The 14,434-nt window shown below is 41.0% G+C and overlaps 1 protein-coding gene and 1 long non-coding RNA gene across 9 annotated transcripts in view; one reads left to right on the forward strand and one right to left on the reverse strand.

The window, feature by feature from the left end:
- The window catches only part of LOC143648294 (uncharacterized), a 31,838-nt gene extending 17,864 nt beyond the window's left edge, over positions 1-13,974 (reverse strand). For all 3 annotated transcript variants that reach the window (XR_013158495.1, XR_013158497.1, XR_013158496.1), the window contains exon 1: positions 13,842-13,974. This is a non-coding gene — a long non-coding RNA (uncharacterized LOC143648294). The remainder of the gene's footprint in view (positions 1-13,841) is intronic.
- The window catches only part of SLC12A8 (solute carrier family 12 member 8), a 246,961-nt gene that overhangs the window by 125,433 nt on the left and 107,094 nt on the right, over positions 1-14,434 (forward strand). The gene's annotated exons all lie outside the window — the stretch shown is intronic.

A 14,434-nucleotide genomic window follows, 5' to 3' on the forward strand; every position in this document is an offset into this window, starting at 1 on the left:
TTTCCAAACGCTTATGAATTTTTCCTTTTTCCCCCATTTTGATTTCTAGCTTCATTCCATTGTGGTCAGAGAATACACATTATGCGATTCGATAGTTTTGATTATTGTGACTTGCTTTGTGGCCCAACCTATGTTCTATCCTGGAGAATGAAACATGTGCACAATAGAAGAATGTCTATTCTGTTTTTGTTGGGTACAGTGTTCTAAATATGTCTTTTAGGTTTAGTTGGTTTGGTGAATCATTCAAGTCCTGCATTTCCTTACTGATCTTCTGTGTAGATGTTCTGTTCATTACTGAGAGTGGTATGTTAAAATCTCCTACTTTTAATGTAGAACTGTCAGTTTCTCCCTTCAAATCTGTCGGTATTTGTTTAAAATATTTTGGGGTTCTGCTGCTAGGTGCATATATATTAATAATTGTTACATCTTCCTGTTTGATTTCCCCCTCTATCACTATGTAATGACTATCTTTGTCCATCATAACTTTTTTCTGTAAAGTTTACTTTACCTTATGTTAGTATAGCTACCCCCAGCACTCTTTCAGTTACTATTTGCTGCTATAAGTTTTTTTCCCATCCTTTCACTGTCAACGTGCTTGTTTCATTGACTTCATGGTGAGTCTCTGGCAGGCAGCATATGGTTGGGTCATGCTTTTTTTAATCCATTCTGCCAATCTCTGCCTTTTGACTGGAGAGTTTAATTCACTTACATTTAAAGTCACTACTGATAAGGCAAGGCTTTCTCTTGTCATTTTTCTATTTAGTCTTTGCATGTCTTATAACATTCTTTTGTCCCTGATTTCTGTTAAACCTTACTTTTATATTTATTTGCTTTCTTGTTTTCTACCATATTGAGTGCCTATTCATTTCTTCTGGATATATTTTTCATTTGATTTACCTGTGGTTACCATAGAGTTAAAATGTAATATTCTAAATAAATAGCTATTATATTTGATTTGATACCAACTTAACTTCAATTCCCTGCACATATACTTTTCCTATACTCCTCTATTCCTTCACCTTTTTTTTGTACTTGTTATTACTTATATCTTTGTAGGTCCAAAAAAACATAGATTTATCATTACTTTTATGCATTTCCATTTTAGCACCCATAGGAAATAAGAAGTGGAGTTACATACCCAACACTACGATATAATAATACTGGCATTTATAATTACACAAATGGTTACCTTTACCACAGGCCTTTATTTTCTCATGCTTCTTTGTACCACTGTTTTGTTTCAGTCTGAAGAACTCCCTTAGGCCTTGCTTGTAGGGGAGGTCTAATGGTGATGTACTCCCTCAGCTTTTGTTTATCTGAGAATGTCTTAACCTTTCCTCATTTTTAAAAGAGAGCCTCACTAGATATAAAAATTTTTGGCTGGAAGTTGTTTTCCTTCAACACTTTTAAGTATTTTAACTCACTGCTTTCTTGCCTTCACGGTTTGTCAGGGAAAATCGAAGATCTTATTGGCATGCCCTTGTATGTAACATGTTGCTTTTCTCTTGCAGCTTTCAGAACTCTCCTTGTCCTTTGCATTTTATAGCATAATCAATATATAATGAGATGTATTTTTCTTCATGCTTTCCTGTTTGGTGTTCTCTGAGTTTCTTGGATGTGCATATTCACATCTTCTGCTAAGTTTGGGAAGTTCTCGGTCATAATTTTTTTGGCCTTTCCTTCTTTTCTTTCTTTTCCTTCTAGGATTCCCCTAATGTGAATATTGGTGTGCTTGATGGTGTCCCATAGGGGTCTTAGGCTGTTTTTGCCTTCAACATTTTTTTTCTTTCTGCCCCTCAGCCTGACTCATTTCAGGTGCTTCTCATTTCAAGATCACTGATTCTTTCTTCTGCCAGCTCCAATCTATTCTTGAAACTCACTTGAGCATTCTTCATTTCATTTATTGTGATCATTAACTCCAGTAGTTTTGTTTGGTTCCTTTATATAATTTCTATCTCTTTACTTTTGCTCTCTTATTGTTTTTCATTGTTTTCCTGATATCCTGTGGTTGGTTCTTTCTTTGTACTTTCCTTCATCTCATTAACCATTTCGAAGATCATTTTTTAAAAGGCTTTGTTTGGTATGTCCCCATTGAAGACTTGTGTTTGGTGTTTTCTGTATTTTTATCCTCTTCCTTTGGATGGTCGATCATTTCCTGTTTCTTTGTTTGTCTTGTACTCTTGCTGCACACTGTGTATGTAAAAATTTTAAAATGTTAACTTTAGGGTTTACTCCCTAGAATGTCTGTTTCTTGCTTTTGTATCCAGCTGGTGATAAGACTGAGATTGTTTTGAGCTTCAGCCTCTTATCAGGAAAGTCTGCCCAAGGTGAATGTACTGTGCAGTGTTTTTCCTGTCTTACTGGGTCTCAGTCTTGTCCTGGGCTGTTGCTTGTTAGTTGTTTTGTAATTCCCCCATTTACAGGAGTTTGGTTGTCCCCTCTGTTTCCAGCAGGCAAACCTTCCTTTCCTGGGTATCTGAAGCCAGCAGGCCTTTGTCCAAACTGTCCACCTCTTTAGATTTTTACACTCCTTTGTCTTTGTTATCTCATGCTGCTTTTGCCTGGAGGGCTAATCCTGGAAGGAGGGTCCCCTGGGGAAGACTTTCCCAAGTGGGTGGTTCCCAGCCACAATGATCAGGGACCCATAAATGGGGGGTGCAGACTGGCTCAAGTGCCCTGTGGAGGGAATTAGGAAGGGTGCCCAAAACTTCTCTAGTGGCTCCCCAAAGCTGAGCTTTCCTGGCCTGCCCAGAAAATGCAGCCCTTCAGCTAACTGTCCCCTGCAGCCCTGAGGAAGTACTGTATCTTTAAACCTCCACCACTTCTTCCGCTGTCTAAGGAGAGTTGAAACAATGGCTGTTTCCATCTTTGTCCTTGATGGGTTTAAACAATAGCTGCCCTCGGAGCCAGGACCCAACTATTTGAATTCGCAAATTAAAAGCTGTGATCAATGATGGCGTGCACACCCTTGTTCTTGGGGTAGAGGATTTTTATGTCTTTTTCTGTCACTAGCCACTAGCCAGGAATGGGACCCCAGTAGCCTGCTGTGAGAGTGGGGGATGGGCACCAGCAACCATAGCACAAAGAGAGAAATTTATAGTTCTTTGCTGTAATTTATCAGCCTCTTTCTCCTGCTTTTTCCTGGATGCTGTACAGCGTCCTTCTGGCCACAGGAGTTTCAAAATAGTTGTTCCAAACAATTCTGCCTATTTAATATTTGTTTTGGTGGAGGAACTGAGTCCTGGAGCCCCGTACCCCACCATCTTCCCTAGGAGTTGAAATACTGCATTATTAACAAATTGAATGTTTGTGGCAACCCTGCAAAAAGCAAATCTATCAGAATCATTTTTCAACAGCAGGTGCTCACTTGTGTCTCTGTGTAACATTTGATAATTTTTAACAAAATCTCAACATTTTTCCTTATCATATCTTTTATGGTGATCTTATAATCAGTGACTTCTGATGGTACTCTTGTAATTGTTTTGGGGTGCCACAAACCATGCCCATATAAGACAGTCAATTTACTTGATGAATGTTATATGCACTCTGACTGCTCCACTGACTGCCCATTCCCCCATTGCTTTAGCTTTCCTCAGGCCTCCCTATTCCTTGAGATATAATACTAATATTAATATTAGGGCAATTAATAACCCTACAGTGGCCTCTTAGTGTTCAAGTGAAAGGAAGAGTAGTATATCTTTCACTTTAAATCAAAAGCTAGGAATTGTTAAGCTTAGTGAGGAAGGTATATTGAAATCCAAAATGGGTCGAAAGATAGGCCTCTTGTGCCAAGAAGTTAGCCTAGTTGTGAATGCAAGGAAAAGGTCTTGAAGGAAATTAAAAGTGCTACTCCAGTGAATGCATGGATGAGAAGAAAGTGAAACAGCCTTGTTGCTGATATTGAGAAAGTTTAAGTAGTCTAGATGGAAGATCACACCAGCCACAACATTCCCTTAAGCCAAAGCCTAATCTAGAGCAAGGTCTAACTCTCTCCAGTTCTGTGAAGCCTGAGAGAGGTGAGGAAGCTGCAGAAGAAAGGTTTGAATCTAGCAGAGGTTGTTCATGAAGTTCAAGGAAAGAAACCATCTCCATAACATAAAAGTTCAAGGTGAAGCAGCAGGTGCAATGAAGAGCTACAATAAGTTATCCAGAAGATCTACACTGAACAATATGTTTTCAGTGTAGATGAAACAGCCTTCTATTGGAAAGGATGTCATCTAGGACTTTTCTGGCTAGAGAGGACAAGTCCATGTCTGGTTTTAAAGCTTCAGAGAAGAGGCTGACTCTCTTGTTAGGGGCTCATGAAACTGGTGGGTTTAAGTTGAAGCCAGTCCTCATTTACTATTCTGAAAATCCTAGGGCCCTTAATAAATATTCTAAATCTACTCTGCATGTGCTCTATAAATGGAACAACAATCTCGACTATTGTTTTTCATCTTTGAAAATTTACATACATGTATTTTTCATGTATTCATACCACATGGATTCATTTGATAAATGTTTGAATGTTGAGTGAATGAACTATTTTCCATTTGTTTTTTTCACCCAACAGATTTTTAAGATTTATTGCTTTATTGCATGTTGCACATTAACTCATTCTAGCTGATCACAGTGACATGAGACCAAGACAGGGAAACAGACAATTGCTATGTAGGTTCACAGGCCACCTGGGGGACCCAAGGGAGACTCTCAACTCAGCCTGACAGTCAAGAAAGATTTTCCAAAGGAGGTTACCTCTGGACTGAGTTTTAAGGGAGTAGGAGATGATAACAGGGAAAGAAGAGAGGGAAGCACGTTCCACAGAGAAGAAGGCACCTTGTGCAAAGACCTGAGAGCCTGCTGTGTTTGATAAAAACAAGAGCGTTGGGTGTGAGGAGGGAAACAATAACAGACAGATGCAACAGAGAGCAGATACAACTTATGGAAGGCCCTGCAGCTGTGCTCAGGGGCTCAGCTTTTATCTAGGAGCAGTGGGAAACATGGTTGTCAGTTTTAAATATTAGAGAGATTGCTCTGGTCACAGTATGGAAGATGGCTTGTGATAGGCATGAAGAATGGAAGCAGGAAACTTATTACAGAAGCTGTTACAGTAATCCAGGAGAGAGGGGATGATGCAGGGGGTCTGGGGATGGCAAAAAGAGGGCAGATAAAAAAAAATGATGAAAATGGCAGAATTGGGCTGTGGGGAAGAGGCAGAAGGAAGAGACAAGGCCTGGCACCAGCATGGCTGGATGGTGGGGTCATTTACTGGAAGAGGGGAGGGATGTGAACAGATGCAGGGTGGTGGTCGTAAGGCAGTGGAGGAATCTGAGGAATCCCAAGTGGAAACGAGTAGTAGGCAATGAAGTATGATGGACCAGAAGTCAGACACCAATCAGGGCTAGAGACAAAGTCGTAAGCAATGTGGGAGTGGACAAAGCAGAGGGATGGGCTGACACTGCTTGAGGAGGGTGTGCTGATGTTGAAGCAGTAGAGCCGTGTTTGTTAAGATGGACTTTAATTCCCCAGATGAGGCATTTTTCACTGTTCTACATTAAAAAAAATTCCTCTCTAACAAATTTCCACTTATACAGAGTGAGTACACTAAAGGCAATATTCTTTACCAAAGAACATACCCCAGAATCCCTTCAGGTGATGGCCCCCTTTCCATTTAGGACATGATGAATACGTAAATGTTTTGGCTGCTCCACCGGGACACATAGTAATTCTGCGTTTGTGGATTCTGAGGGTGAGGCCTGGGTCCTTCCGGGAGGACTCAGTGCCTGGCATATAGTAGGCATTCAATGAATATTTGTGCAAGGAATGAACACACTAGGTGGAATATGATGATGTCAGACTGGACGGCCTCTTCCACCCCAGCAGATGAAGGCGCCCACTCTGCACCGCCAGGAGGGAGGCCCTCCTGCCCCTCACAATGGCCCGGCTGCCCAGGCTCTCCCGGTGCCTGGCACCCTTCTCTTCCAGAGACGAGGAGAGATGCCAGGCTCATGCTCTGACTCTGCAGAATCATCTTCCCGGGCTTGTCTCCCTGAGCGTTCCCCGCAGGCGCCTTGGCTCCCGCGCTAGGAGGGCGTCTCCCTGCGGGGCTCTGCAAGGGGAAAGTATTCTGGCCGCGGGCAGCAGGCCTGCTGGGAAGGGCCTGCAGTGCCCAGGATGGCCTCTGTGTGGAGTCATGATTCTGACTTTGTTTTCTGGCCTCTGAGGGCCAGAGAGCCTGGGCTGGTGGCAGCTTGCTCGGCCCTTCCTCTCTGCCCAGAGAGGTATTGTGAGGAAACATGAAAGCCTTTGTGTGAAGGGTGTGGGATTCTGGCCTTTCCATTGTGCTGTGGGGTGGGGGGTGGGGGGTGGGCGATGCTGTTCTTTCAGGGCTTTCACACCCGCTACCCCGTGGGACCTTCAGCAGGACCCTGTGAAGGAGGCTGGGCAAGGCGGTTTTTCCCCATTTCACACAGCAGCGCAGGGAGGTGGAAGAACCCACGACAGCCCCTTTTCTGGTCCAGAGAGGAGCAATATCTTCTTGGAACAGTTGATGGCCGTCCTAAATGAGGCCTCCCAGCCTCTATACCTGGGGCTAGAAGAAAGCTTCAGAAGGGAAAAGGACCCCAGGCTGCTCCCAGGACCAATAAATCAGCATCTTTGGGGAGGTGGCACCTGGCCATCTGTAATTTCAAGCCCTCCAGGTGATTCTACCATGCACCCAGAGTTGAGAGCCCTGGCCTGCCCCCATCTCTGCTCAGGCAGGCCTCTGGAAGGGGCTTTCGCCCATGCTTGTGCTTAGCTTTTGCTAAGGGAGAGATGAAACTCAGAGTTGGGCTGATAGATCTGCTGCCCCTTCTCCTGCTTAAACCTGCATTTACTTTGTTTGTCTAGATGTAATCTAAGGCTCCCAAGACCCTGCTGGTGGGATCAGGCCCTGGGATGCACAGAGACAGTTTCCCTGGGAGCTCCAGAGGCATCCAGAGTGCTATAGTTTCCTCCTGAGTAGCCTGTCACAACAGGATAGGGATATATCTCAATCACCTTCGTATCTCCATACACCAGCACAGGGCTGTGTATGCAGTAGGTGCTTATTATGTTCTTGTTAAGTAAATGAGTAAAGAATGAATCAAATAGAAGGGAGAAAGTACAAGGGAAAGGTTCTGGAACCCAAATGGGGGTGTGGAAAACCCTTGGCCCCTTAGACTCTTATCTGCAGTGGCTTGGGAGACGGACACACCCCAGGCCTCCCTGCAGAGAGGCGCCGACCTTCCTGTTTTGGCAGCGGTTCGCAGGTATTCTGTCTTCACAGGCTGCAGCTGGCAAGGGATCGCACAATGCCTGCGGGGAGGACCCAGCCCAGGGGTGGGGGGTCAGGTTGCAAGTTCAGTCAGATCTTCTTGGGAAGAAGGAAGGAAGGGTTGCAGCTGAAAAGAAATTGTGGCTTTGAAAGTTTTCCTCCTGGAATTTTCTGTTTGCAAGGAGGGACATGTTTAGGGAAGCATTAAATACTTGACAAAGGAATGTAGATGAATCGCTGGTAAAATTACTGTGTATGTTTTACCTGCAGCAGGTTAGCAAGGATGGTTTGGCCTGTGAATGCCTGTGTGCTGGAGAGACATTGCATAATAATAGCTCTGTGTTCCTTAGACCTTTTTTTTTTTTCAAACACAAGCTTCAGATTCTCCATATCCAGTAGTATATGTGCATGAGTAAAATTAAACTGGAATCCAGATAGCTGGGAAAGGAGTCTCTGACCCGTTCATTCTGACTGTGCAGGTTTGAGAGAAAGACCAGGGGGTTGGCAGTATTGGACAGAAATCCCCACAGATCCAGCAGAATCTGGTTGGGGACTCGCTGATGAGAAACATGCACGGACACAAAATTTGAGTCCAGACAACAAAAGCAACTTGACCTTGAACAAAATTCCCCTTTGTTCTTGAACCACACACCAAGCAAGGCAAATTTAAGGGTTCTGGAATATAGACTTCTATTCGTTAAAGAAGTAGACAGTTGTTTCTCATCAGGCTTTCCAGTTATAGCACATAGGATTGCAATGACCTCATTTTTGACCAATGGCCAATGCATTCAACTGTCTGGTGGAATAATCTATTAACTGGGCACCTGCCAATTGTCTGGAATGGGAACTAGTTTAGGCATATGTTTTAAAAAGTGATAACATTGTCATGGACCCTGCCTAGACATGGGGATGGGAAACCCAGGCAAGTCAGCACCAGCACCGAAGTCGGTTTTGGATGCTGGGATGTGTTTCAGAAGACTCTCTGCCTCATGGCTGACTTCCCTTTTTCCTTCATGAATTATATGGAAATTAAGGGCAAACCAACATGCACTTAGATCCCAGAACTGAGGATGTTGAATCTGGATGGTGTACTCTATGCCATATGTGAGGAAATTTTGGCACAGAGAGGTTGAGCGACCTTCAGTAGCTCACACAGAGCCACGGTTGGTACCCAGTTTTCTCAGCTCCAACTCTCTTCTCTGGATCACAGTGCAGCCCTGAGTCCCATGGGACTCTTGTATTTACAGTGAGTCATCACTCACATGCTCTGAGGAGGTCCTCGTGATCCTGGCTGGTCATGCTTCACAGCCACCAGCAAGCTAAGTCTGCCACTTTCAGGGAGCCTTGAGAAAGCATCAATAAATCGTTACAAACACCACCTGATTCATCCAAACCTGCATCTGCATTAGTGAATGACTGAAAAGTGGTTATGGATGCAGAACCCCAGGGGGCCTTGAGGAGACGGACTGACCACAGCAATGCCTAGCACTCATGCCCACCCCCCCGCCTTTTTCTTAATGTGATTTTATTGACATATCTTCATACATCATACAATCCATTCAAAGTATACAAAGTATACAATCAGTGGTTCACATAGTTGTGCATTCATCACCATGATCATTTTTAGAACATTTGCATCACTCCAGAAAAAGAAAAATTAAAAAGAAAATTCCAAACATTCCAGATCCCTACCCCCTCCCTCTTACTGGCCACTAGTATTGCACTCTACCTAATTTTAAGACTTACAGTAGCGGTAGTTTAAGATAGTATAGTTGTGTCAGGGATAGATAGATATCAGTGGAGCAGAACAAACATCCAGAAGTAGATCCATACAAACACAGGCAAATGACTGTTTTTTTTCTTTTGCAATAGCTATACAGTTGTTATTAAAGATCGGGGCTATTGGATTACAGTTCATAAACTTCAGCTATTTCCTTCTGGCTATTCTAAAATACTCAACCCTGAAAAGAAAGATCTGTATAATGAGTCAGTAGTCACAGTCATCTGTTAAATCCTAATCTCTCAGTTACACTTCCTCCCTCTCATTTGATCTTTCTCTCAGTCTTCAGGGATGTCTGGGCAATGACCATTTTAACTTTTTCTTGCTGGAAAGGGGTGTCCACCTTATGGGGTAGAGGAATGAAACTGGTTGATGTTCTTGGAGAGACTGGTACCTCTGGATTTCAGGGCTTTAACTGGGATAGGATCAATTTGGAGGTCTTAAGTTCCTGAAAAAATAAACTTACTAAGGAAAACTTTTATAGAGACTTAGATAGAACCCAGGGCACTCCCTAGGACTTTCAGAAATACTATTTGTTGTGGCTTGACAGGCATGGAAGTTTGCAATATCTCGCTAAAACTTCTATAAGAGTAACCTCCAGAATGACCTCTCTAGTCTATTTGGAATCTCTTAGCCACTGAGACTTTATTTTGCTCCATTTCTTTTCCCCAGTCATGGACCTTTTTGATGGAAATAATTTCTTTTGCAGAATGATCATTATCACATACAGTCAGACAGTAAAGTTTAGTTGTCATTATATCTGTAATAGTAATAATGATAACAATGAACTTTTATTGAGCATTTATTGCTCAATAAAATATTAAATAAAATAAATATTAAATAAAATTTAAAAATTTATTGCCAGACATTGTTTTATGTGCTCTGCATGTATTAATTCATTTAATTCTTTCTGTAAGAGGTGGGTATTGTGATTATTCCCACTTTGCAAATGGAAAAACTGAGCCAGTGAGAGGTAAATACATTGCCTAAGGATGCCTTATTGATTGAAAGTTGAGACTCAAATCTAGACACTAGCTCCAGAGCCCAAGCTCTTATCTACTGTACTTTATCACTTCTTGAGAGTCTAATGACCCTAGACTTAGATCTTAAATTAGAGATAAGGAATGTCTAGTCCTTCACTTAATTTAAGCTGGTTTTCATGTCAGTTTCTAAGATGTTGTACAATTTATGCCTGAAATTGTGGGAATGCAATTTTTTTTACAGATAGTTGACCCAAATTTCACAATGCACATAGTACCTCATGAAGGTAAAGAATGTATTTCTCTGTAAAATGAAATGCAGCACTTTGCAGAGAAAGAACATGGAGGAAGGGGGCTTATCCCTAAACAAGAGGGAAAATGTTAGTGCTTCTAAAATTTACACTAGAATTAATTTTAAGTACTTTTTAATAAAGCAGATATTATAGAAGAACTATAAAACACATGTACTGCTTAAAGAATAACAAAATGCCATCCAGCTACCCATGTTAAGGAATAGAACTTTGCTAGTACCCTAGGAGCCCCCTCTTACTCTTTGTCAATTCCATCTCCTTCCTTCCCCACTATCTGACTTTTGGTTATTAATGTCCCTGCCTTTCTTTGGAAGAAATCTGAGTCACAAGCTGTGCTAGGAAAGTGCAAGAGTCAGAGCTGCTGGAGGGGCTATCGTATGTATGAGGCATTCTATATCTGGTGGGAATGTCTTGAAGAAGTAAGCTGCTCTGTCTTTCTGCTTTCTAAGTGCAACATTGCCTACCTCTGGTTCTCAGGAGTTGGTCAAAACAGAACACTTTTGTGCAGTAAAGAAGCAGGGCACGGAGTGAGAGCAGGAACTTCACCTGCACATCCTCAAGATATGCCAAGTATAAACAAGAATCTGAGACATGCTGGTGTTTTGATGTCAGGTTAAAAATGAGGTACAATGGCAGCAGGGAGTGGGGTGGTGATAGCTCTCACAGGCCCTTGGTCCCATTCAGATGGCTACTCCCTGCTTCTGAACCCCCAGGATCTCCATTCACCATCTTTTTTACTTCTCTGATGGATCTCCTTCTCTGACCCCCATGTTATCCTGGTCTACTCTGTCATTTTGATGGAGTTCACCATCTAGTAATGTCTTGAGAAAGAACATGTGGGATATAAATGGTTTGAACCTTATATATCTGAAAAGTTTTCATTCTATACTCACACTTGACTGAAATTTGACTTGGCATCAAATTCTAATTTGTAAATTATTTTCTTCAGAATTCTGATGGGTTTTCTCTTTGCTTCTAGTATTGCTGTTGAGAAGTCCAAAGTCATTCTGATTTATGATCCATTGTAGGGAACTGTAAGTTTGTAGGAAGTTCCTTTTGCCCCTTCTCTACTTTTTGTTCTCCATTTCTGTTTCTTCTATTATTTGGACATTGAATCTTCTAGACTGATTCTCTAATTTTCTTATTATTTCTCAATGATTCTCACCTGTATCTTTTGATTCCCTCAACTTAATCTTTCACTCCTATTGAGTTTCTTGTTTTACCTTGTTTCTTTTGGTAAAATTGTAAACTTTTTATTTTGAAATACCTTCAACTTATAGGCCATTTAAAAAAATATGAACTCCACACAGAGAACTCCAGCATACCCCTATTTCCCTAGATACCCAGATCCACCAATTTTAACATTTTGCCACATTTGCCCTATCATTCTATCTCTACATCAGTCTTATAAATCCATCACTCTATCTATCTATCAATCCATTTTCTGAACATGTGAGTGTAGCTGGTATATATCATGCTCCTTAAACACTTAAATTACCATGCACATTCCCTAAGAGTAAAGGATATTCATTTATGTATCCACCTTAAATGCAGTTATCAAGTTCAACAAATTTAGCATTGATATAAAACTCTCAGTCTATGTTCCAATAGTTTCATCTGTCCCAGTAAAGTTCTTTTGAGCCTTTTCCCCTCCCTTGTTTATCCCATCCAGGATCATGTATTACTTTTATGCCATTCTTTAGATGTTCTTTTTTTCTTGTTTATTCTGGGAATATATATATACAACATAAACTTTCCCATCGCAACCACTCCCAAACATACCATCAGGGGGATTAATCACATTCACAATATTGTGATACCTTCATCACCTCTCATTACTAAACTTTCCAGTCTCCCCAAACAGAAACCCTACACCCCTACACCCATTCTGCATTAACTCCCCATTCCCCCTGCCCCTCACCCCTGGTAACATCTACTCAAATTTCTGTCTGTATGGGCTTGCATATTCCCTAATGTTTTGTAGTTCACCAGGAGCTTAAATTAAATCTACTAAATCTATATAATCTTTTTGCTTTGATACCAACTTAACTTCAATAATAGAAACAGGTTATAATCATCATAATCTGTTTCTATTATTATTTTTAAATAATAATAGAATTATTAAATTATTCTATTATTTCCCCTACTTTTAAATAATTCTTGTCAGAAATTACATGTTTATATATTCTGAGCCAAAAACCACTGATTTATCATTATATTTTTATGCGTTTTCTTTTAGATCTTGTAAGAAGTGAAAAGTGGTGTTGTGAAACAAAGCAACGATCATGCTGACATTTATATTTACCCACAACATTATCTGCATTGGAGATCCTTATTTCTTCAGTTACTTCAAATTATTCTCTATTGGTCTTTCCTTTCAAACTACAGAACTCTCTTTAGCATCTCCTATAGGGTTTGTCTAGTGGTGACAAACTCCCTCAGCTTTTGTTTATTAGTCTCTCCTCAGTTTTGAAAGACAGTTTTGCCAAATATAGAACTCTTGGTTGACAGTTTTTTGCTTTCAGCACTTTAAGTTTGTCATCCCACTCCTTCTTGTCTCCATGATTTCCAATCAGAAATAGTTACTTACTCTTAGAGAGGCTCTCTGGTACATGACACATTGCTTATCTCTTGTGGCTTTCAGAATTCTCTATCTTTGGCATTTGACAGTTTGATTATATGTGTAGTGTAACTCTGTTTGTTTTTACCTTGTTTGGAGTTCATTGCATGTCTTGGATATGTAGATACATTTTTTTGTTGTTGTTAAATTTGGGGTTTTTCTTTGAATTTTTTCTCTGACCCATTTTCTCTTTCTTCTCCTTCTGAGACTCGCACAAGACATATGGTATGCTTGATAGTATCCCACAGGTTCATCAGGCTCTGTTCATTTCTCTTCATTCTTTCTTGTGCTTCTCAAATTGGATGATTTCAGTTGTATGTTCTTCAGCTCTCTGCTTCTTTCTTCTGCCAGTTCCAATCTGCTGTTGAACCCCCCTAGGGAATTTTAAGTTTCTGTTACTGTGGTCTTCAGCTTTCTTTGGTTTCTTTTCATAATTTCCACCTATCTATTGTTATAATCTTTGTGTTTGTCTATCATTTTTCTGATTACCTTTCATTATTTGTCCATGTTTTGCTTTAGTTCTTTGAAGCAAGCCCCAGAGAAGCAAGCAAAGGATCATTTTTAAAAAGTCTTTTTCTGGTATGTCCCAGGTCTGGTCTTCCTCATTGACAGTTTCTAATGCTTTAATCTTCTCCTTTGTCTGGGCCATAACTTCCTGTTTCTTTTTATGCTTTATAATCTTTTGTTGAAACCTGAGAATTTTGATATTTTAGGGCATTATAACTGGAATTTAGACTATGAGGCATCTGTCCTTAAGTTTATGTCCAGCTAGTGCTATGATAGAGCTTTCCTTGAAGACTGGGAACTAAACAAAAAAAAAAAAAAAAAGAAAAGGGAAAAGAGAAAATATCTTCCCCAGTCCTTACAGAATCACCTGTGCAAGGAGTTTGCCTTCAGTGTTTATCCATATGTTGAGGATTGAGTTATGTTCCCAACAAAAGGTATGTTTGCTTTCCACCTCCTGGTCTTGTGGGTGGGTGTGGTTTGAAACTGTTGTGTACCCCAGAAAAGACATGTTTAATTGTTTCCATGGAGATGTGACCCACCTAATTGTGAGTGGTAACTTGTGATTCGATGGTTTCCATGGAGATGTGTCTCCACCCATTCAAGGTGGGGTTGCTTACTGGAGCCCTTTAAGAGGGAACCATGTAGGAAAAAGCTTCAGTGCTGACAGAGCCCACATAGTCAGAGACCTTTGGAGATGCGGAAAGAAAACACCCCTAAGAGGCCATTTTAAGAAGCTGGTAGAGAAAGCTAGCAGATGCACCATGTGCCTTCCCAGTTGACAGAGAAACCCTGAATATCATCATTTTTTTTTGGATTTAAGGTGTTTTTCTCTGACCTTATTTAGGGCATTTCTATGGCCTTAGAACTGTAAACTTGCAACTTAATAAATTCCCTTTTTAAAAAGCCATTCTGGAGCAGGCCACAATAGCTCAGCAGATAGAGTTCTTGCCTGCCATGCTG

The sequence above is a fragment of the Tamandua tetradactyla genome, chromosome 10 (genome assembly GCF_023851605.1).
Source record: "Tamandua tetradactyla isolate mTamTet1 chromosome 10, mTamTet1.pri, whole genome shotgun sequence".
NCBI classification, from domain to species: domain Eukaryota; kingdom Metazoa; phylum Chordata; class Mammalia; order Pilosa; family Myrmecophagidae; genus Tamandua; species Tamandua tetradactyla.